This window comes from Protopterus annectens, chromosome 1.part0 (assembly GCF_019279795.1).
Source record: "Protopterus annectens isolate FY-2018-M chromosome 1.part0, PAN1.0, whole genome shotgun sequence".
Lineage (NCBI taxonomy): Eukaryota > Metazoa > Chordata > Ceratodontiformes > Protopteridae > Protopterus > Protopterus annectens.
In genome coordinates this window covers 1,139,614,922-1,139,640,794 of record NC_056725.1, presented here as the reverse complement: position 1 = coordinate 1,139,640,794, position 25,873 = coordinate 1,139,614,922, and the positions used below count along the sequence as shown (strand labels likewise).

General features: G+C 39.5%; 1 protein-coding gene across 4 annotated transcripts in view; it reads right to left on the bottom strand.

Moving 5' to 3' along the window:
- The window catches only part of USP45 (ubiquitin specific peptidase 45), a 2,611,314-nt gene that overhangs the window by 2,202,493 nt on the left and 382,948 nt on the right, over positions 1–25,873 (bottom strand). The window lies entirely within an intron of this gene.

Below are 25,873 nucleotides of genomic sequence, written 5' to 3'. Positions count from 1 at the left end.
CCCATCTCTTCCAAAATGTGACTACAGTGATCATGCCCAAGATAAACTCCACACTCTCCCTCAAGTGTCAATTTAAGACCATGCTTAGCACCTTGGGTTGACCTGTCTATCTCCAACCAAATGTCACTACAATTAACTGCTCATATGAACAGCAGAACCACCTTCCCAGTTTTCAATGCATCTCATTTGTCATTACAAGATAATGGCTGTGTCTACTGTGGATTCCTCAACTACCATCACATTTATAACTATAAGACAGTGCTCATGTCAAGGATAAACAACACTTTGACAGCAACTATCATTATAAGATATCATTCCTGTCCAGAGTAGACCCTCCTTCCTTTTCATCCATCTCTACTTGTATATCTGGCAACAGTATAGTGCAGAAGACCTCTACTTCCTACCTTCTAAAACCCCATCTCCCCGCCCCACCCCCGCACACACATGCAGGCAATGCACTGAAAGATTAGCAGAAAGTTTTAATTGCTGAGCTGACTGTGCTACTTTTATTCATAAGAATAAAGTAATGAAAAAAGCAATTTTACATTCTTCCAGGTCAGCATGTCTCAAGTAAATTTTATAAATATAACACAAGCATGTTCAAGCCTGGAAGAGGCAGGGTATGAGGCAGGTGCAGCACAGGAAGCCAGGAAACACAATCAAGTTGAAATGCATCAAAGCCCTTGACTAACCCAGATCTTTACAAACAAAATAAGCCAGTATGCATTGGAGACAAGAGATGTACACTGCTGCTACGGCCACAGTGGAATAGTCTTTGCAAAAATATTTCATTTCAATTTCATTTTATTCATGTATTTGTACATAGTAATTACACCTAGCCAATTTACATAAAAATGGTCGTATAACATTACATAAAGATTAAATATTCTATAACTCATGTAATAATATTAGGTCAGTAACCATGCTTTCAATATATAAACATTCATACAGCAACCAAAAGGAACACATTTTTATAACCATTCAGAGGACAATTAAAAGTAACATGCTTTAACAAGTGTTCTAATAGTACCGTGGTGCTAAAACCCACAAAGCTGTTCAAATCAATAAATTATAAACTGAAACTGTATAAGAAACATTTCATAACAGTAGTACTTCAAGTGGGATAACTGTTGCAGTAGTCATAACCAGTAGGACTTCTGCCAATGAAGAGGGTCAACTCTTGGATGGGCAATTTCTGTCATTTATTGGAAATGAGGGATAACAAAATTGTTTAACAGACCATATGGTCTTCATCTTTTCCTTCATTTTTTTTTTTTACTTTCCAAATGGGGGCGTGTCCAAACAGCAAATCATTATGCAACGGGGGGCATTAAAAAGTTGCACTTTTACCTTTAGCCAGAAGTTGCATTCGGCCATTCATGTTTCCTAAAAAAACGGCCCTACAGCAGCAGCCATGGATGCTGCATCTACAGTCCAGTGTCCATATTTAATGGCATACATACTCATCAGAGTAACTATTTGGGTTAGTTTCAAACATATCACCCTCTGAGTGCCATCAGAAATTTCCTATGCTTTCTCTAAATTGGCCAAGGCTCTCCACCGAGTATCTTATGGGTCTGACAGTTGAGGGCTCCGAGGGCTAGAGTTGTTGCCATGTAGACTTTCTTCTCAAAGAAGCACAATATTCTACTCTACTAGACATTGGAAAGTGTATCAAGGGGTTACAACCAGTTTAGACCTTTACTCAGAGGCACCACAACTGAATCTACATTAAGGTTTTTGTACAGATAATTACAGGAACATCGGATCATGTAGAATCGGCCTGCCTTACTAGGAGTTTAACAGCCTGGTTCCCGGGATGGGGCTACAAATGTATCCTGCAAAGCCTACAGGACTGACAAAACTAATACTAGTTTAGGAGTATACAAACCAAGAAGGTCAGTATATCTTTTTTGGGTGTATACCTCCTTGGTTTCCCACTTAAAGTGATCTTTCAGTTTAGCAATGTATCACACCAAATAAGGCAAACTCTGGAGGTGATCCACTGTATCAGTGTTATAACCTAAAAGGGAAACCATCAGGGAAATGTATACGAAATGTTCTTTCTATGAATTAGAAGACTTCCACTCCTCCCAGGGACAAGTTTAATTTTCCTGTTCTGAGGTGGGATTCTTGACACCAAAGGCTGGTTCAGTCTATGTTGTAGGCTTTAAATAAAGCCATGATAACCTAAGCCAACTTGAACCATTCCCTGGGAAGATAACTATGGAGGATGGGGACATGAGTCTTGGGCATGAGTACATAGTCAAAGTCCAGGCTATCTGAATGTATACCAAGTACTTTGCAGTGGCCACCTTTTCAAAGTAAGGACCTAGACAAACAGGCTCAACTACATTCAAGGATGGCAGTAACAAGGAGCTTGGAGAAGTAGTTGATTGGGGCCACCTCAAAGGCTTGGACATGCAGATACATGTCTTGGGCTTTGACTATGTATGTACTAAAGCACAAGGCTTACGGAATCACTGTACTCACCCTCAATTACCACAATTATGGTTTTGGTAAGAGATACTCACAGTGATATACCCGGACTAGCAATCAAGAAATAAGTTTCAGCGTGCTAGGTTCTGATAGTATAGTGACCTCCAGTGGAGTACTTCTAGAAGCCTCCAGCAGGACAAATGCCAAAGGGGGGATGCAAAAGAGCATTTCTGGATCTAACACCCTCAAATCTAGGCAGACTTCCAGGGGTTGAACTGACAGCTACTATCTTTCATTGTTCCTTCTGTGAGGGTTTTTTTTTTCCACATATTTCTTTTTCTTGGGTGGGATGTCAAAGATGGATGCCTGAGCACCTAAAGAAGTTTTGGCCTAACGGGATAAGGCCTTAATTTTTTTCTTATCCAAATAGTTTTGGACAGCAAACTCCCTTTACCTCAGGGTCATCTTGCTGTAACATGTTCTTCTTTTACAATTTGATGTGGTAAAATATGACACACCTCTGTCCTACAAAGAAAAACTAACAAGTTTTGCAAAATAAAATACTCACCTTGTTTCCTTTACTTATCTATGACAGACAATGATCCATAGGTGCAACAAAAGAACATTTTAATATGGTCTGTTATTCTGCTTTCAAAGTCAAAATTAATTATAAACTAAATGGTGTAAAAACTGCACTATAATCTAACACATAATAAAGCAGATTTCACTAGCTATTTAACAAACAGGGAATTAATGTTTAAAAGTTTGAGTAGCCTTGTTGTTTACTTCTACAACAATAGGGCTACTCGAGGAAAAGAAAACATTCTTAGTGAGATACTCCATCTGGAAATGACCAAAGAAATAAATCAAAACAGTTTTATCAAATTGCATCCTGTTCCTATTATTTTCAATGGTGGGGGGACTAGGAAGAAAGAACAAAGCCTTAGTTTACCATAAATTTGTATTAGGGGACTACGAAGAAAGAACAAAGCCTTAGTTTACCACAAATTTGTATTTGGGTGGTCATCAAAGGCCCACAACACTACTAGACCACAGTAATTTTTCAATTCGTAAAGGTAAGATTCCGGAGTTGATAAACATGCAAACAATGCAAAATTATCTGCATAAATAATAACGTTAGAGGAACCCTTAGCAAATGCAAAATAACTTACTATAAAAGTTGAGAGAGCCCAACTTATCAGAATGCTTACCTCCAATGATGGTTCATGAAGGAGATCACTTACATCTTCCTATACTATGCTACTCCACTTCAACAGAAATTGCATATAGTCATATTAGAATATTAAGCACTGCAACACAACCCACTTTCACAAAATCCAATATGTTCACGAACCACAAGGTATTATAATTTCAGCAATTCTCACATTAACTTATTAAATTCTACCGAGTTAGCTGCAACAAATGTTATTTATTACAAATCATAATTTAACAAATAAAAAATTTTATAAGTTCAGATACACACAAGGTATTTCTTTGATGTAAACTCAAGATAAATGTGGTATTCAGTACTGTTCTAACTTCACTTCACTCATATTAAAATGTTCTTCCAATCTGATTCTTAGTAACTAAAAACTGTAGGTGTGCATAGAGGAGATAAGATGGAGAATTTTATTTTTATTAGTTCTAGGATTCTTTGGCAGAGGTTTTTGAAAAGCCTTGGCATATAACATTTTAAAGTGATTTTGTTGAGAATGTAGTGGAAGTGAGGGTGTGAGTGTATGATGCTCACTCTGCATGGTTTTATGGTGAGAAGGATGCCTCCAAATAAGTTAAATATTTACACGTCTCACAGACAGAACAAGCTGAAGGAGCACACCAGGACAAGTGTGAAAGCTACAACAAAGAATATACGGGTCTATATTAAATCAACGAACACTGATTTATCGACCCATTAAAAGCGAAAGCTTGAAATCCCTTAGACATGGGACAGCAATTTTTTCCCATTTTTACATGTAAATTTAACAATTTACTGTTTTGAAGGTTTTTTTTTTTTTTTGGTGGAACAGCGATTTCTTTCCCTGGGAAAAAAAAAATCGCTGTTCCATGTCTTCGAGATTTCAAGCTTGTCGCCTCACGCTAAGACATTGTCCTGTTTGATTCTTAGCTAGAGCGTCTTCTGTGTGGAGACATGCGTGAATGGGCGTACCTTCGTTGAAGGTTGTGTCAGGGCCGGCAAATCGGCACGTAAAAATCTACTGCCAATCATTAGCAGACCGGAGTTCTGCTGTGGTGACCCCTAACCGGGAAAAGCTGAAAGACACAACAACAACTTTTAAAGGGTCGATAAATTAGCGTTTGCTGATTTAATATAGATCTGAATATACATGGGGAAAAGGTAAAAAGCTATACGGCATTGAAGAGCAACTCCAAAACCAAGTTGACAAATGCTGAAGCCAGTCATCCTGAGGAGAGGACCAGAGAGCAGCCCTGCATTAAATAAGACTATCCCATGACAAAGGTCCAAGCAGAAAGCAGCAAGACACTGCTCCAAACCTTCTTCACTGGAAAGGCTGCCAGCTAAAGGGTGATCATCAGGACCATCCCATTTTAAACCTACATCAGGAGGGGTTAAACACCCTCCCCATCAGAACATAGTCCCTGAGGTGACAGGACTGAGCTCCCTCCCCATGTTGCTTCACCCACAAGTAGGCCAGAAAAGGAGCCTTTGTCATTGGTGATAGCCTCTCTAAGCTTGTCAATTTTAATCAAACAGCATGTTTTTGAGAAGTGGAAGTAAACCAGAGTATCTGCAGAAAACTCAAACTCCACACAGGTACAGAAAGTATGTCAGGGTTAAACCCCAGAAACTGGAGAGGGCTAGAGGGATCACAGCCAAACAGAAAGTCCATCAACAGAGTAGCACTCAAAAACCCACCATGCATCCAGGCTAAATAGATGCTTCTGTCCCTAACCAACAGAAAGTAGGTGACCAAAAACCTTCATACAGGACCTGAACATTGTATGAAGGCAGCTACCATAGGAGGTAGCTGGACACCCTCCTCCTGCCACCTGGAAACTTCACAGACCCTCAGCTGAGGAAATGGTGAGGACAATTCCCAATGATCATGGGTTCCATGGCTCAGGGACAAAGATGACTAACTACCAGCCTCTCTCACCTCCATGGTGAGGCTCATCAATTGACACAAGGAAACTGTGAAGCAACAGGAGAAAACAATTACCAGAAAGTACAGTTGTGTAAAATCTTACCATAACAGATAATGTTCTTCTTTTCACAGATGCGGTATTCATAACCTAAGGAATCCCCTGCCAAGGACAGCCCAACATCCAACCAGTATACCACAGCCTTCAGTTCTTATAGGCACGGTATGTCATATGTACACTCCATGCCTAATCCGCATGGCATAAAGGTGACAGACACACACCATCAGAACTGAAAAAGCCCCAAGAGGAACAGAATGCTCCTAGAGACAAGGAAAAACATGTGCATCTAGGAGGAGGAAAAAGGAGAAGAGCCTCTCGGCCAGGAGGTCAAGAAGAACAGGCTGGTGGGAGTGAATACTGCAACAGTGAAGAGAAGGACATCTACCGTTATAGTAACATTTTATACAACTGTGCTACGTCTTTCCATACCACTGTTGCAGTATTCATAACCTAAGGAAGAGTAAGAAACCTGAGGAGAAAGCCTGTGACAAGGACAGCATGGAAGAGCTCTCCAGACACCCATGCAGGATAGTCCAAGCAAAGTCAGCTCTAGCCCTAGAAATAACATCTAACTTTTAATGCTTAGTGAAAGCATGAACAGAGGACCAGGTAGCAGCCTCAAGGATGGAATTAGTAACCAGCCGCTTAAATAAGCACCAAAGAAGGAAACAGCCCTGGTACAATCAACCTTTACTGATGAGGAAAGACATTTACCAAGAAAAAAATAACAACACGAAATGGCCTAAGAAATCCAAAGAGATGGTTTGCTTAGAAACAGCCAGACCTAAAGACCTGGGATGAAACGAAACAAATAGCTGCTCAGAAGGGCAAATAACTTTAGGTTTATCTAAATAATATCTGAGTTGTCTATGCAATCCAAGGTGTGAAGAAACCTCTCAATGACAGATGGCGGAGAAGGAAAAAAAGAAGGAAGATGAGTAGACTGATTAAGAAACAACTCACTGACTTCCTTGGACATAAAAGAAGGGTTAGTATGAACAGTAACATGTCTCTGTGGAAAACTAAGAAAGGTGGAATAGCCATGAGAGCCTAAAATTCAGACACTCTCCTGGTTAAACTGAGATCCAAAAGAACAGCAGCCTTCCAAGTACAATGTTGTAAGGAAGCAGGCTCAAAAGGAGCCTGAGTCAATATTTCAAGTACAAATCTAAGGTCCCAGGTTCCTGGGAGGTCCCACATGAAGGACGCCTTTAAGAAAGTGTGTAGCCTCAAATCTGGAGACTATAAGAGGAGTCAAGGGCAGACAAGCAGAAATTGCAGACGGGTGATATTTAACTGAGAACACTGCTAACCCAGCATGGAGCAGATCACACAAATGAGACAGAACCAGAAGAATCTCCACAGACAGGGGATCCTGATGGTGAGAGAGGCACAAGACAGAAAATATTCTCCATTTGGACATACATGATTTCCTGATAGTGAGTTTTACAGCCTTCTACAGGAAACTGAAGCACTTTATCAGAAAAGAGGTGCCTAAAAGGGATCAAAACCCTATCACCCATAGCATCAGTTGAAGAGCAGATAAGTGAGCATGGATAAGAAACTCCTTGTCTTGTGTGAGAAGATCCACCCAGTGAAGTAACTTGTGGTGATTGCCCCTGCCCAAGTGAGAAAGAAGGGGGAAACCAATGCTATTGGGGTCAAAAGGAAGTCACTAGCAAGATTTTGGGAGAGTTCTGCTTGATTTTCTGCAAGACTTGTGGTAACAGAGGAAGGGAAGGAAAGGCATACAGAAACATCCCCTTCCAAGGAAAAGACTGGGTATCCACTTTCCAAGCCAGAGGACTTGGACTCTGGAACAGAATAGAGGAAGTTGCCTGTTCAAATGGGAGGCAAAAAGATCTACCCCCAAGGAATACCCCTCAGATGGACAATGTCCAGGACAGATCTCTGGGAAGCATCCATTCATGAGCTTGTGTGCTGGACCTGCTCAAACAGTCTGCCACTAGATTGTGCTCTTAGGCAATGTAAACTGCCTGAAGAGTCACTTGATACTGGACAGCTAGATCCCAGACCTGAAGAGCTAGTCTGTGAAGAAGACAGGAACTTGTACCTCCTTGTTTATCGACATATCACATATCACTGTGCTATTGTCTGTGAAATTCCCGAGCGGCCCAGGATGAAAGAGGAAAGGAAATGCGTGAAGAGCTAAAAGCAGACCTCTCATCTCCTTTATACTGATGTGCTCAGACCTCTGACGAACAGACCAGTGACCCTGAACCTCATAAGAGGTGAAGGAGCCCCCCCATTCCCTGTCTGAGGCATCTGTAAAGAGCTTGAATGAGGGACTGGAACTTAGAAAGGAAGCTCTGGGTTGAGAGAAAGTTGATGCATCCACCACCAAAGCTTGACCTTGATACAGAAAAGAAAAGGTACCGGAAGTCTGGGAGTGGCGATGCTGGAGCCACATCGACTTGAGGTACCACTGAAGTTTTCTTATGTGGAGCCTGGTCAGAAACAGCATGGGAATAGTGGAAGCCATGAACCAGAGGACCCTGAGAAAGTCTCTGGCTGCAACTGAAGCAACAGGAAGAACAAACTGAGACAGGGCCTTGGGGCAGGCAGAGATGCCAGCATGGGGACAGTCTGAAGCCTGCAAATGAGGAAAACACAGTTCTGAGAAAGCATCAGAGCTGATTTTTGGACTCCGTAGCAGGGAAATACTAAACTGGAGATCCTGAAGCAGAGCATCAGGAGAAGATGCTTGAATGAGTACAGCATCTAGATAGGGAAATATCTGAACTACTCTCATCCTGTAAATGGCAATGACAGGAGTGAGAAATTTGATGAATATCCTTGGATCATTAGAGAGGCCAAAGGGCAAAGCAAAGAACTAAAAATGCAAGGAAGAAACAGAGAAATATAAAAATGTACTGAAAAGGGGATGGATGGTGATGTGAAGGTAGGCATCTCTAAGATCCAGAGAGACCAAAAAAGCCTGAGGTAAAACTGGAAGAGAGTCTGAAGAGAGAAAATTCAAAAGGAAAGAATCTTGAGAAAGGGGTTCAACTGGGAATGTTCTATAATTGGCCTCCAAGTGCCCTCCTTACTGTGAACCAAAAACATTCTGGAATAAAAATCCCTCCCTACCTGGGCAGAAAGCACAGTTTGAATGGTGCGCTGAACCAAAAGAGTTGAATGGTGCGCTGAGCCAAAGGAGAATGGAGCAGGGATGCCCAAAAAGAGAGGAAGTGATTTCCAAGCCATGAAATATCCCTGATGGATAATAGTCCGCAAGAGTCTGTTGCGATCTTTAACCAATTTGGAGGAGACAGGGAAAGATGGATGGATAAGAGAACCTAGCCAAGGGAAAGGGGGAACAAATTGCCAAATGGAACCATTCTGGGAGGTGGGGGGCTGAATAGACTTAGCAGGAGGAATGCATCTAGAACCCTTTTTTTCCCCTTACGTGGAAGGTGAGACTGCATATGAACAAAAGTGGATTTGCTGGGATAATTCTTCCTAAAAGTAGGAATAGGACACACTAACGTATGTTTCACCTCCTGCAAGGCATTATCCTTATCCTAGAGACACTTGAAAAGTTCAGCAGCACCACCAAAAAGATTTGTATTATCCAAAGAAACATCCAAAATCTTTGGCCTTAATGTCATCAAGCAAAGCCTGAAGATGAAGCCAAGAATAATGCCTCACAACAGAACTAAAGAAATCAACTGCATCTTAACTGCATTTGATAGAGTAGAGAGCAACTTGAGAAGTAGAGTCCAACAGGGAAAAGCAGATGCCTTCCCCTCAGAGTCAAGGAAGGTCAGAAACAACTTTGGAAACCTCAGAAAGGAAGGCCAAAACATACTTGGTCATAAGAGTCTAGTAGCTGATGGCCCAAAAGGATAAAGTGGCAGCAGTGTAAACCTTCTGCCCAGCCTCTCCATAGATCTATTATTCTAATCTGAAGTAAAAAACTGGTGGAAGACAAGACATTACAGAACAATCAAATAAAGGAAATTTGTAAAGAAAGTTACTTTTGTCAGCACCTTGTAAAATCTATCAATTTTTTTTTGGTGCAGGGGGCTGAGAATCATTGTCCACAGAAGCTGCTGAAAAGGTATCCAGGAGGGTAGCCAGAATAGGGGGAACAGGAGATGGCTTAGGAGACTCCATCTGGAGAAGCTTATAATAGCTTTTCTGAGTGTCAGAGACTTGAGAAAAATCTCACTTAAAAATCTCCATCGTGCAGGCAACAGTATCCCCAAAGGAGAGTTCCTCCAAAGAAGAATCTGCACTAACAGAATTCTTTTCCTCTGTACCATAGTCCAAGAAGGAAGTAATTTGGGAAGTGTAAGCCAGGGACTCTTCTGCAGAATCCAGATCCTTATCTGAAGAGTCTAGTTCCCTGGGTCTTTTAATAGGAGTGGAAGACCACGGAGGAGCAGGCATCCACACCCCTGCTATTAAAGCATTAAATAACCCTGAGTAAAATCCTGCCATTCACATTGGAAACCCTTAACTACAGGGGATGTGTGTGGTTTACTGTTTCTTTTTCTACAAAAATGTCCACATGAAACATCCTTGGGGAGGGGGGGTCAGACCCCTGGTGAAATTCAATAAGCATAGTAGGGATCTTCTCCCTAAGATACGCAGAATCTCCCTCTGTCCCTTGGCTATAATCAGCTGAGGTTCCCCCTCAACATCAGGAGCAGATGTCTGTAAAGCCTTCAAGGACATGCAGGAAGTCAGATCTATGCCAGTCTCCGACAGGGTCGCAGCAGAGGAATCGAAGGCTACTACTGTATGATCCTCTGTGCTTTCACTAGTCTCAAGAGAGACAACCGGAGACGGCTAGACAGCAACCACATCAGGCCCAATTTTTTTTGCCTTTTTTTGTCAGATGGCTGACCATCAGGATGGGAAGATTCTGCCATAGCACCTTGAGCCAACAGCATACGATGCTGGTTTTCAATGTAAACAGATAAAGAGCAAAGACAGCTACGCAGGGTCTTAGGGACAAAAGTCTGGCAGACAAAACACCGCATATGGTCATGGAAAGCACCCATACAGAAAACAGATGGTCTTTATAGTGAATTTGCCTCCCAAACTGACACTTTTCCTTTCTGGATGACATGAACCCAAAAGTAGTAAATAAAATAGAAAGATAAGAAGTAACCCCAACTGGGCACTTATCTGAAACATGGTTTGGTAGCAAACACAGCAGAAGGGCATTCAGATTGATGTTCATCGATGACATTCAGACTGACGGCTAAGAAGTTCTGAGGGTGTGCACCCATACGTCACCTTTATGCCCTACGCTTTATGCAGGGAGTGTATGTGTGATGTACGACACATATAAGTGCTAAAGGCTTTGGTATACTGGCTGGATGTTGGGCTGTCCTTGACACGAGATCCCTTAGGTTATGACTAATGCAACAGTCATATGGAAGGACATCTAAGGAAACTTGATTATGAATGTCGACCACAATGTAAAGGTAAACGGCAATGAGACACCAAACCTGAAATTAGTTACAGATCAGGGCAAGAACAAAAGCACGTTGCAAGTAAAATAAATAAAAGATTTATTCCACCAAATGAACAGCAGGAAGCACATCGACTAAGCGCTTTCACCAGATACACTGGCTTCATCAGAGTCTTAATTAACACACCCAGCTTACTTCAAATAAATACTGTTCAATATAACATCAATTAATCAATCATTCAATTAATCACACTTCTTACAACATTAAAACCTTCAATTTCAAAATAACCAAAAAACATTCCAGTTTGAAATCATTCAATGAACATTTGATAACATTTTACTTTCAAAAGTATTAGTAAAAACTGTATGTATAATATGTATTGTGTGACATTTCAAATATCCAAAAAAATTGTGTTTATATAATGTAAGGGTAGAAATACTAAATATATTTTTTAAAATAATTTTTTAAAATGTGTTGTGAGGTGTTCCCCCAGCGCAATTCATATTACTGGTTCATATTAAACTTGCCCTAAATTTTAACAAGGGTTTTAAGGAAATGTTCTCATTAATCCCAGGTGATCTAGTGGCATTCAATCTGATTTGCCACTCCATTTCACGGAGTGCCACATAATTGTTTATGTCACCTTGGTAATCAGAATAAACCTTGTCTACTATAAAAAACAAAAACTTTTTAAACCCATGACACCCTTGAGAATGTAAAAAAAGTGCATTGTATTCATCCCCTCTTTTAATGGAACCACAATGTTCCCGGATTCTTTCTTTCAAGCTTCTTGTTGTCATGCCGACGTAAAATGCGTCGCATGACATACAAGTAGCCACATACACACAATTCTTAGTTTGACAATTACACATGCCAGGGCATGCAATAGTTCGTTCAAAACTAGTAATGGTGAGGTAAGATCCTACAGCTATATACCTACACCATTTACAGCAACCACATTTATTCATAAAGGAACGCCTAGTGCCCCTCCAATTCCTCTCCAAAATATCTTTTAAATTAGGACCCCTACTATGAACAATAATAGGAGTATCACCCAATATGTTCCTCGTCTCTCTACTCAAAAAATGTTCCCATAGACCCTTCAAATTTGAACAAATGTCCAAGGAAATGTCATTGTATTTCAAAATAAATTTGGGATTACACCTAATATTGTTGTCCTCCAACAAAGCCTCATTCTTGTTTACATGACCAATCTGAAAAGCTTTTACTTTCAGAATCGGAACATACCTACTCTTCCTCTTTTTGTATACTTCACGTTTAACTTTGGTTAACAAATTCAAAGGGTACCCCCTTTCCAGAAATAAACCAATGAGAGTGTAAACTTCTTTTTTGAACTCAGTGTCGTCACTGATTAATCTTGTCAAACGAACCATTTGACCCTTCACTAGTCCCCTTCTTTGGTATAAAGGGTGACAACATATAATTGGAGCCGTGAGTGTACAAATTACTTGGATATTGGGATTTCAAAAAATGACATGGGATTCAACAGCAATATTTACAGAAAACCCAGTTATGCGAACTCAATGTTACACTTCACAAGTTGTCACCCTTTATACCATGTGTGTGTGTGTATTTTTGTTTGAGGGTTTTCAGTAAAACAAAAGGTTCTGTAATATGTGACATAAGCTCAAATGGAGACGACAAGAAACAACTGTATAAAAGATTAACCTGTCAAACAGTACATGCATGTAACACAAAAACTGAAACTAGACAGTTAACAAAAAAGCTGTTATAGATAAAAGGTGGGGACAATAATTCCTTAAGAATATGATGCTTTCTATAACGTCTTTAAAAATTAATGGTCTCTTGGATAAATACACACACAAAAAAAAAGAAAGAGAAGTGAACTATATCAAAAATGCAGAGTGCAAACAGCTATGCTACAGCAGGCATACTTGGAAAGAAAAACCAACACATGTGTTGTGGATTTATTAAATTTGACTACGACTACCACTTGGCATCATCACATTTTTTGGATACGTTCCTTCTATTGGGGCTTCTTGTGCTTACTTTTGGTTTTGGTTTTTATTTCATCGTTAATACTTGGAAAGAACCCAACAAGTGAATTTGATGAAGAAAGGTTTTCAGGATAGTTATTCAATGGAATACAAGGGGCAAAGGATAAGATGATTACTTATGTTAACTGATAAAAAAAACGAAGTCCTGGAATCCAACAAATGTAAAGCAAGTGTCACCACCCAACGGCAGCAAAAACGCTAGGAAGCTGGATTCTATGCCACAACCGTACTCTTTATTTGAACACAATGAACAAGGTTAAGCGCTTTCATCAAGATAAAATGACTTCTTCAGAACACATGATGTTAAAAAACACTCCCATATATACTTGTCATCTCAATAAAAAAACGCCCATATAGACTATTATTCAATTAAATGTAAGCATCTTAAAGGAACACAATATCCAGCATAATAGCATCCTAACCATTAATTTCTTTTGTTACAATTACTATAAGAAGTCACATAATAAAACTGTGTTAATACTAAATGCATATAAAAATATTTTAACTGCACATATATATAAAAAAACAATGACATTTAACAATATAAAAAAATCTTGTAAAAGTGAATGGCTCACAATTGTTATATATTTCTCATGTTGTCCTCTGATAAATATGTATAGTAACCTACTACTGATATGAAAATATGTATCCGAACATTATTTGTATACTTATATATTACGTATCAAATATTATAGTGTGTTTGCATGGTATAAATAAAATTAATACCTATGAATGTACCTTGTGCTGAATGCAATAATAATCCACATATTAGTGTAAAAAGTATTAGTAATATATTTAATACAATACATTCTTATATAGTTAGGTCCTTATAAGGGGTTTGGTGGGAATCATTTCATTCAACCCCGGAGATGTAGATGCATCAAGTCTGATCTGCCATCTGATCTCCTTTTCACCCACAACTGCCTTTATATTTCCCCATCTTGGATTTGGGAATATTACCTCCAGAATGGCAAACTTAAAACCAATACATTGTGGGTTGTTAATCAAATGTCGGGACAAGGCATTGTTGGTATCATATCTCCTAATACAATACAAACGGTCATATATCCTGTTCTTAAAACAACGGTCAGTCTTTCCAACATAATAATTCTTACATGTTTCACAAATGCCTAGATAAATTATATGTTTGGTCTGACAATTCCCATGACAGAATTTGACCTTACTTCTTATACTATTATTTAAAATAATAAAGGGTGCCTCAAGTATATATTTGCAAAAATTACAATGTCCACATTTTTTTGTACCCGTCTTATGCATCCTATTTCTCTTATGGTAACTAGCTTTAACTTCAATAATTCTTTTCAAATTATTCCCCGTCTTATAAACAAACTGTGGTCTATCAGGTATTTTCTCCTTTGTTAACGCATCACTAGTCAATATATTCCAATTGGATGTAATTATATTTTTGACTTCCCTAGTATGCCTGCCATATTTTATTATGCAGGCTTTGGTATACTCATTATTTGTACCACTATTGCTAGTACTATTGTTGTTACTGTTCATCTGGTTGTTATTAAATGTTCCAATACCTATGAGGGGTATATACTTTTTACCCCATTCTTTAGATACATAAGAGGTAACATCTTTTATCATACCTTGAGGATATCCTTTCTCTGCAAATAAACAAACAATGTATGACAATTCTTGTAACATGAACTCCTTATCTGATGTCATCCTTGCAGCTCGGATACACTGCCCCCTTATAATACTCCGTTTTGTGTTGTAAGAATGTGCACTTTCAAAGTGCAAATAACCATTGCTAAATGTATCCTTTCTATAGATACGAGACTGAAAGGCCTCTCCATCACTATATAGATAGACATCTAAATAGTTGATCCCCGTAGTATCACATTGATATGTAAACTTAAGATAATCTGTGGTATGATTAATATAATCCACAAATGATGACAATTCTTGTTTTTGACCTTCCCATAAGATAAAGATATCATCCAAATAACGGACATATCTTTTGATCTGTGTCATCCATTTGGTGTTCAAAACAAATTCTAATTCCCAGTCGAGCAAAACCAAATTGGCGTAAATGGGGGCACACGCTGTCCCCATTGCTACGCCAGTCTTTTGTTTGTAGTACTCCCCCTCAAAATAGATGTAATTATGGTCAAGTACTATATCCATGAATTCAATAAGTAGAGATGTATCGTCCTGTCCTAATCCACTGTGCTTGGATATACTATTGTGAAACCTATTCATGCCATCCTCTTTGGGGATGCATGAAAACAAATCCTGTACATCAATAGTGACAAATACAAGGTTAGGGCTCCATAACTCCTGCTTGAAAATACCTAAGAATTCCCATGAATCTTTCATAATATGCTCGACCGTATTATACATATGTTTCAATTTGTGATGAACCACTCGACCAAAAGGAAAGGCTTTACTTGCACTTCCTGAAATGATGGGTCTAAATGGGGGGTCCAAAATATTTTTATGAATTTTAGGGATACCTGTGATTGTTGCTAGTATAGGAAACTCAACTTTGAGGTGTTTGTATAAATCCTCATTTATTCTATTTTCCAATACGAATTCCTCTAAATATGAATCAATACGACCATGAGCTATATTCACTTCATTCAAAGAAGAAACTACATATTGTGAAGAATTATTTAATAATTCAAAAATCTTGGTTGTATACTTCTCCTGATCATAGAGAACAATTCCTCCCCCTTTGTCTGCTGACATAATTCTGATATTCTGTTCACAAAGTGAATCAACGACGTCATAAACCTGTTGACTAATATCACAGTGTCCTTTTTGACGCCTATATTTATTATATAGACCATACATTTCAGCATTTACCACATTCTCAAATGATGTCAAAATCTTTGACATGGGGGGGTAAAGACACTTTTCTTCTTCAATTCACTCATGTCTTTATTAATCTTATTATTCTTGTTAAAAAATAACCCCAAATTCAGTTTTCTCAAAAATAATTTGAATTCCACCAAGGTATCAGTTATATCCAGAGATTTGTCTGGAATAAACTTCATACCCTTGGAAAATATAGAAAAAAGCTCAGGCTGAACTAGATATGTACTGTAATTATATATTTTCATTTCCGCACTAGTGTGTAGTATCCCATCAATAACATGTTCTTCACTCTTGTTTGTTGTACACATCACAAGATTTTCACCCTCAGCCAACAATGTATGACAATTGAAAGATTCTGGGAGAACTATGGGTATGGGTTCTTGTTCATTGTGTTCAAATAAAGAGTACTGTTGTGGCATAGAATCCAGCTTCCTGGCGTTTTTGCTGCCGTTGGGTGGTGACACTTGCTTTACTTATGTTAACTGCAAGAATAGCTCCAATAGTATTAGAACATGACAAAAAAGACAATAATGGTAGATTTGTAGCACTAACGGGCTACTGGCAAGGGAGGAGGATTACACTGGCACATATTTATATTCCAGGAAAAACTGCTATAATGGAGTTTAAGAAAATTATGGGAGAAATAATCAGTTCCAGCAAGGAATATTACTTATAGGTGGGGACTGGAATTTGATTTGCAATAGTAAAGATGTATTTTTGGAGCCTAAGAAGAGAAAATATAACAAGAGAGAGTAGATTTTTAAAGACATTTATGAAAATATTTAACACTGTAGATGTGAATTCAGTACTAGGAGTTCAGAGTAAATTTACATATTATTCCCCAAGATACAAAAATTGGGCTAGCCTACACAGAATTTACATTTCCCAGGAACGTGTGCATTTAATTGAAGGCCTTGATATGTACCCAATAATTATTTCAGATCATGTGCCAATAATAACTAAAATAAAAACACAGGGTTATGAAATAAAAATGAGACACTGGTGCTTTCCCACCAATCTGCTGAAAAAAGAGGAATTTGAGGAATGGGTAATGGAAATTATTCAGGAGCTATTACAGAAGATAGAAATTTCTTATAGCTAGGGAGTGGGACAAAATTAAAGTGGAGTTTAAAAATAGGGTGGAAATAGAAAGGGAGATATGGTTAAGAAGTAACTAGAATTATTTAGAGGGACTGACAAATGTTAAAGCATTGCAAAACAGGGAGAATCTCACAGAACAAGAGGAGCAACTGCCGAATGCTAAACAGAAAATAAGGGATTACCTCGGTAATATGGATGATTTTTGAAAGATTACTGTTAAGCAAATGTTTTTTGACAATAGCTCTAGAGTACAAAAACTTTTAGCACAACGACTCAGGCAACAGAAAGTAGAAAGGGTGTCACCAAGCTTAGGGAGCCTATAACAATGAAGATAACAAGGGATTCTGTAGAAGTATTAGAAATATTTCTGAAATTCTAAAAGTCTATATAAAGCAGAGAAATATGGAAATGTTTATGGAAAAATTAAATATACCAAGGTTAAAGGCAGAGGAGGCTCAATTACTAACAGGAAGGATATGAAGAGATTACATAAAATGGTGAGGTACAACCAGTCTACAGAAAGTCCACAGGAACAGATGGTATTCCTACTGAAGTTTGCAAGCTAGGAGGGAAAAAAACAATAAAGATATGGAAGGTTTTGTCTATCAGCATTTTAGGAGGAAGAAGTACCAACATGCTGGAAGAAAGTGGTGGTACCTGTAATACCTAAATAGGGTAAAGACTCATCAAACCCCGCTTCATACATGCCCATTTCAGTACTAAACCATGACTATAATGTGTTTATGTCTATAATGGCTAAAAGAATGGCTAAAGTGATCTTAAAATTGACTGATATGGATCAAAGTGGTTTTGTGGAGTAGAGGCAAACATTTACAACATTAAAAGAACATTGATGATCCAGAGGGAAGCAGAATGTAAGAAAATACCACTGTTGTTGGTGGGTCTTGATGCAGAGAAAGCAATTGACAGAGCAATCTGGGACTTTATGAGCAGAGCAATGAAAGCATTTGCATTCCCTGATAAAATTATAACATTGATTAGGAGGATATATGAGGGATCAGTGGCAAAAAATAAAGTGGGTGGGGTCCTCTCTGATAATCTCTGCTTGACCAAAGGAAACAGGTAGGGGGGGTCCTCTCTCCCCTTTATTATTTGCATTACATTAGAAACACTGGCAAAGAAAATAAAGGACTCAGAAATTCAAGGACATAATTGGTATGGCAGTCAAGAAAAGCTGGCTCTGTTTGCATATGACATTATTTTATACCTGACAAAACCAGAAAAGGACATTACAGTGCTGTGGAACATACTGAGACAGTTTCAAATCTTTTTGAGATACAAAATTAATGAAGCTAAGCAAAGGCAATAGTGGCAAATTGTGTATCCACATATGAACTGGTTCAGAAATATCCATAAATGGGGACATAATAAAATGAAGTATTTAAGAGTATGGATTAAAATGATTCTGGTGTGTCAGCTAATGATATGTGGAAGTGAATAAACAAAAGATAATACAAAAACTGAAAAAATGGAAGCTCTGTTATATGGATTTCAATAGTAAGACATAAGCAGTTAAGATGTTTTCAGTCCCTTTATCTTATACACAGGTCAGGCATACTTTTATCAACCACAGAAGTTGTGCAAAGCAATTAGTAAAGAGGTGAAGGATTTTATCTGGGAGAGGAAGACGGCAAGAGTCAAGCGAGATAAGCTTATTCTTCCACCACAACAGAGAGGCTTGGGATTACCCAAGTTGAAGGACTATTTCAGAGCAACACAGTTAAGGCTGCTACATGCAGCTCAAGCAGAAAACTATAATTCAAAGTGGAAAGAGAAGATGATGATGGAACGGGGGGGGAGGGGCTCAAGAAACAAGGAGAGACTGGGATTTTGGATGCAGACCTTTAAGGAGAATAAAAATAATCATACAGAATATTATATTCATAAAGTAGCAGAAAGTATTCTAAGAACTAAGCCAACATGAGAATGGAGAAAGGAGATCCTGCCGATAGGAATGACTGCAATTAGGCATACAGACAATAGGCAAGATGGGGCTGGAATTTATTGGAGAAAACTGGCAAAGGAATCAAGGTATTGGGAGCAAATAACTACAGAGGGAAAGGTAACAGAATGGGAACACGCCAAGAAAACATTTGGACTGCAGGTTAGAGACTGCCTTCCCTATCAAGGCTTGAAATCTGAGTATAGGCAATGAGAGAGAAATGCAGAGGGTCCTAAATGCAAGACCAGCACTGGTAGAGCTTTTAGTACAATCTAGAACAGAAGTTTCTATTAAGAAAGTAATAATTAGTATAGCATATAATCTATTGCTTGGTAACTATAAGAATCAACCAGAGGAGATTAGAAAGGATTGGGAAGAGAGACAGGATAAGCAATTCGCAAAGAAACAATGGGCGGATATATGTATGTCTGTCTCACAAATAAGCAACAAAGTCTAGAAGATTTAGAATATTTGCTTGGAAGTGTTTACATAGGTATTTTTATACCCCAAGTAGACGCCAGAGAATTTTTCCTCCGGTAGACAGCAAATGTTGTAGGTGTGATGAGGAAGAAAAGAGGTAACTATGAAACATATTTTCTGGGAGTGTAATGAGTTGGCAGACTCTAAAGATTGTTTGTGTGTTGTGGATTAAGCTTCTGAACTCCTTTTTGACTCTTTCTTTGGATTTATTGGTTTTTGTGGAGGAGTCGACCGTTTTGTGATTTTCTTGGAGACTCTAAAGATTCATGCAGACTGCTCTGTCGGAGATGCTGGATGAGCAAATTGGCATAACTGGAAATTATTTTTTTGAGCTATGACACAGAATCAGAATTACCTAGATATAAGTAAGGCCTTGCTGAGTCTAATTATGATGGCTGCCAGAAAAGCAGTTACTAGAAAATGGAAATTAAAGTCGAAACCAACTTTACTAGAAATAGCAAAAATAGTAACAGAGAGAAAACAACTGAAATTGAGATCTTTAGAAAATGGTAGAAGCAAATTACATAGGAAAAAATGGGACATGTGGGATCAATACATGCAGAGGAGGGAGAAGGTTTAAAAGAAGGCAGGATTTGAATGAGTTATGAAATGGTTGCCTGACAATGACTAGATATATTATAAGTGATGAACATTTGCAGCTACATTTGTGTCGGCATGGTTTGCAATGTATAATGCTTGCAAGTGAGATTGTGTCGGTATGGCTTGTTTTCATTTATATAAATGTAAGATTGCCTATGTCATATATAATAATTTAATAAAAATGTTTCTTGTAATAAAAAAAAAACAAACAAAAAAAAAAAACAAACAAAAAAAAAAAAAGCAGACCAAATGCAACCCTCACCTTGTCCTCATGGGCAGAGAATAACACACAGATTCTTAAAGAACACAGAGTCCCAGAAAAATTTAAGCATATTCAATAGAGCGCCCAGAAGGAGGAACTAGAAGCAGGACAGGTACAAAGTACAGCTAATGACTGTAAGCTCAAAGATGCCTAAAGGAAAGACTTACCTGCCCACCCAGACACAAAAAAAATGAGAGACGTAAAGAAAATGTAGACATTGTGATAGAAAAGGTCTCCCTAATGTCAGTCATAATTTAACCTAGAGATGTCAGCACAAGGTGTCAATTCAGTCTGATAGGGTGAAGTGATGCACAAGACCTGAACCCAAAGAGTGACAACAGAAGAGGGAATACGCCTCAAGCTTCCAAAAAGATATCCTCCAAGGGTGTATCCAAGAGAGGGAGGGGAAGCAGGAGTGCACAGGACAATGAATAAGATAAGGAGAAGGAAAGAAAGGACAAAATAAGATCCATAGCCTCCTTCTAGGAAGTGCCACACAAAAGGAGCCAAGGGAAGCAGAAGATTTCCTGTTTTATCCTGAAAACTCCATTCTTCAACTCTCGAAAGGAGTTGACAAGATTTGGTCTAGTTCTTCATCCCAGTAAAAGCAGGACTACAGAGTGGCTTGCACTAACACATAAATGATGTGTTCCAGGTGTCATGGAGATGAGGTTATGTGTGATGGCATGCAAAATGGAGACTCCATGAAAAATAGCATTTGCACAAGGCAATGAAACACACTGGACAGACTTGGTGCAGGCATCCTACTGAGGTCCCTTATCAATGAATTCTAACATCTTTAACCTGAAAAGAATTGGACCAATGCCCAAACTCCTCATCTTCAGTTGTGAGCAATGATGAGGCCTCACTTAAGGACACCTCATCATGTACAACAAACCACTCCAAAAGAGTAGAAAAGGAGTGCCCCAAGAGATGAAGTCTCTATCCAGGGTACCCATGATTCAGAAAAGGATGTCTCAAGGAGCAGTTCTCCACAACCAGGCAACATAGACCTAAGGCAATCTGATCAGGCAGGGGGAAGATTGGAAAAACTCCCTGGAAAGCAATTCCTATAATGGCAGTCAAGGGTGCACATTCATTAAGCCTTAAACCAAACCACATCACCAGGGTGGGATGACATCCCTGCTATTCAAAGATAATTCCTACCCAGAGAAGCCCAGAAGATCTTGGAAGCCTTGGAAAGACAAAGCTACAGCCTGTCCCCAAACAAAGATTATAGCACTAATGCAACAGCGCACCCAATAAGCAAAGACAGGACCCTTCCACCCAAACTCACAAGGATCTTTCTTCTGTAATTTCATGGCTAATGCCGAAAAAAGAAGGAAGATAAAATTTATTCAGTCAGTAAACACAAAATACATGCAAACGACTCAGTCACCAAACAAAGTACAGTTGGGTACACTTACCATAAATGTTCGAGTATATTCACTGTTGCAGTCATCATATTTGGGTTACCTGCTTGCAGCAGCCCTCAGTCGGCCTGATTATCAAAGTCTTGGGTCCTGCTTCAGTTGCTGTCTCATCTTCCATGACGTGTATAAAGCATGCAGCCAACGCCATTACATCAGTTTTTCTTGCCCCAGATGTCAGGTGCCCCCCTAATGGGAAGCAATTAAATACATACATTTTATATATATATATATATATATATATATATATATATATATATATAAATAAATAAATATATATATATATGTATATATATATATATATATATACACACATACATACAAGGATATACCTCCAAAAAAAAGCAAATACACCAAAAAGTTTTTTAAGCATGGCAAAGGAGTGTAGAGGTATAGCCAAAAGAATACAGGGGGCTGGAGGAAGGGTAACCAGGGCTGCAACAGTAAATACACTCGAACATCTAAATTTTGGGTAAGTGTACACAACTGTGCTATGTTCTTCGTGTTTCACTGTTGTAGTCATCACATTTGGGTATATTCCCAAAGCTTAGGATGGGAGGAGGAATCTAGATAGCATTAGGAGCAGCTATAAGACCCTGCAAGTCTGCAGTGGCAAAGCTAGCTCTGGAGTTTGAGAAAATTGGCAAATGGTAATGCTTTATGAAGGTATGTACAGAACTCCAGGTAGCAGCTTCTAGGATGTCTCTGGTAGGGACACAGCTAAGAAAGGCTGTAGAGGCTGATGCAGCCCTGGTTGAATGGGGTCTAATCCCCTGTGGGATAGGTTTTCCATGGTGCTTATAGCAGAAATGAAGGCAATTGCCTATCCATTTAGAAATGGTTTGCTTTGAAATAGCCTTCCCCTCTGCCCCTGCAGCAAATGCCACCAGCAGTTGTTCAGATTTCCTTTGAGGTTTTAGTCCTGTCCAAGTAAAATCTAAGTTGTCTGTGCACATCTAAGGAGTGCAGTATCTGTTCCCCTTTATTCTGTGGATTAGAAAAGAAGGTTGGCAAATGAATGGACTGATTAAGGGCCACACTGGATATCACCTTGGGCATGAAGGAGGGATTGGTCCTGAGGGACACCCTGTCCGCATGAAAAATTATGAAAGGCTCCACTGCCATAAGGGCCTGTAATTCAGATACCCTTCTTGCTGAAGTGATTGCTAAAAGGAAAGATGTTTTCCAAGAAAGAAATTTTAACTCTGCACTTGCAGCTGTCTCAAAAGGAGGCAGAGGTTTTTCCAATACAAAGTTAAGGTCCCAGGCTGGAGTTGGGGCTCTTCTGGGTGGTCTTAAGTTTTTGCCCCTCTGAGAAGCTGCTTGAGCAGTGGGTGGGAAAAGTGGGGTGGGTTCTGTGTTGTAATGAGCTGAAATGGCTGAGGCGTGAATTTTGATGGAGGAAAAGGAAAGGCCCTTGTGAAGCATCTCAGTTAAGTATTGAAGAATCTAAGGTAAATTTGGCACTGCTGTGGCCATCCCTTGAGTTTGGTTCCAGGCACAGAATCTTTTCCATTTTTCAGCATAAGATTTTCAAGTACTAGGCCTACTTGCCTCCAAAATGACATCCAACATTTGTTTACTGAGGAATGGTAATGGAGACATTAGGTAATTAGCCAGGCTGCCAGGTTCAGTGTTTGAAGCTGGTGGTGCAGAATCTGGCTCCCCTGCTGTGACAGCAGGGTAGGGGCCTGAAGCAGGTGCCATGGGGCTAGCTGTGACACACTGCGCAAGAGGGGATACCAGTGCTGGCGTGGCCAGTCTGGTGCAATCAGTATCATCCTTGGTTTGTCCTATTTGACCTTTAGTAGTACTTTCGAGAGGAGAGGCAGAGGAGGAAAGGCATAAACCAATAGATTTTTCCAGCTGAAGGAAAGCATCCACCTTCCAAGCTTATTTGTGGGGAGTCCTTGTGCAGAATTTGTCCAATTGGTAGTTCTGGGGGGAGGCAAACAGGTCTATATCTGGGCTCCCCCATTTGTTTATCAACATGTTGAAAGTCTTTGGTTCCAGTTTCCACTCATGTGGGTCCATTAGATTTCTGCTTAGATCGTCTGCCAGTGTATTTAGTTTTCCTGGCAGGAAATGAGCCTGTAGATGCATTTGGTAGCTCAAGGCTGTGTTCCACAAAGCCATGGCTAGTCTGCAGAGGGGGTAGGAATGGGTACCCCTGCTTGTTTATGTACCAAACAACAGTGGTGTTGTCTGTCTTTACCATTAATTGTCCTGGAAGAATGTGGTCCTTGAAGGCTGTCAGAGCATTCTGTACAGCTAACATTTCTTTTTGACTGATATGCAGGTGCATTTGACTTGGGTTCCATTTGCCCTGAATGCACCTCCCTGCCAGGTGAGCCCCCCCATGCATAGCCTGATGCGTCTGTTGTTAGGGTTTGGGCAGCAGGGGGTAGAGTGAATGGTAGTCCCTTGTTTTGGTGGCAGGTCTCTGCCCACCAATGGAATTCTAACCATAGCCAAGGTATGATAGGAATCATTGCTTCTAGATCCTGAGAATATTGACACCATAGGCTTTTTAGATACCATTGTAGTTTCCTTATATGCAGTCTTGCATATGGAATTAGAAGAATGCACGAGGCCATGAACCCCAAGGCTTGCAGTATTTGCCTTGCAGATAGCAGGGTTTTTGTGGCCACTAGTTTGAAGTAAGTTGTCAAATGAATTTGTTTCTCTGGTGTGAGTAAAGCCATCTAGGAAGTTGTGTTCAAGCATGCTCCCAGGAATATAATTTGTTGACAGGGCACCAACTGTGATTTCTTTTCGTTTATGGTGTACCCCAGACAAGTTACCACCTTTTGTACAAATTCCAAATGATTAAAAAGCATGTCCTGGCTTTCTGCCTGAATTAGACAATTGCCAAGGTATGGGTATATTTGAATATTTCTTTGCCTGCAAAATGCAATGACTGGAGCTAGGTACTTTGTGAATACCCTGGGTGCAGTAGATAAGCCAAAGGGCAGTACAGAGAACTGATAATGCATGCAGCCTGCTTTGAAGCGTAGGCATCTTCTGCAAGATTCCCTGATTGGGATGTGCAGGTAGGCTTCCTTTAAATCTAGTGTTGCCAACCAGACATCTTTGCCTATCATGGGAAGCAACTGGTGAAGTTAGCATCTTGAATTTTGGAATCACCAAAAAGGTGTTTAGGGTAGAAAGGTCCAGGATAGGGCGCCATGAGTTGTCTTTTCTGGGTACTAGGAAAAGTCTTGAGTAGACACATTGTCCCTTTTCCTCTTCTGGTACAGTCTGAATAGCATCTAATCTTAAAAGAGAGAGTACTTGCTTTTAGGCCTCTGCCCACTGATTTGGGATTGGTAATGTGTGGAAGTGAAATCTGTATCCTTGGGAAACTACATTTAAAACCCATTTGTTCTGGGTAATGAATTCCCATTTTTTTGCTTGCAGAGCAATCCTTCCCCCTAAAGGAGCAGTCAGTTGAGAAGTGCTTGGAAGATTTAAATTTAAGTCATTGACACAGTTTACCATAGGGGGGAGTCTTACTTGCTGTTACTTCATATGAAACTGGCAATTTAAGGCCCTGATGGCCAAGGTTGCAGAGGTGTATATCTTTTACCCCATCTATCCAGGGCTCTGGAATCTCTATCAGAGGGGGTAGGATTTTTGGCAGTAGTAGCCTTATTGCCCTTGGGTCCCTGTGAAATGGTCTCAGGATCCACAGTAGGATTTTTAAAAAGAAAAATGTGAGAATCAGGAACCCCGGAATATCTATCAGGTTTTCTGGGAGCAGGAGGTAAAGAGTCAGGGGCCAAGCTAGATTCCGAAAAGGCATCATTAACAATATCCAGTACAGGAGGGATAGCTAAAGGCCTGTGCTGGGGCAGGAGTAAGAAATCTCTAAGCCTCTTTTTAGAATCAGAGTAATCCTGGCTTTCCCAGTGAAAATGCTCACTAAGAGCATGCAAGGTTTCACCAAAAGAAAAATCATCTGGGGAGAAGCAGAGGGAATAGAGTTCTCTGCATCAGAATCCTCATAGGTGGGATAAGGGTAAATCCTGGTCATCACAGGAAACAGAAATTTCAGAATCCTGGTCAGAAGTATC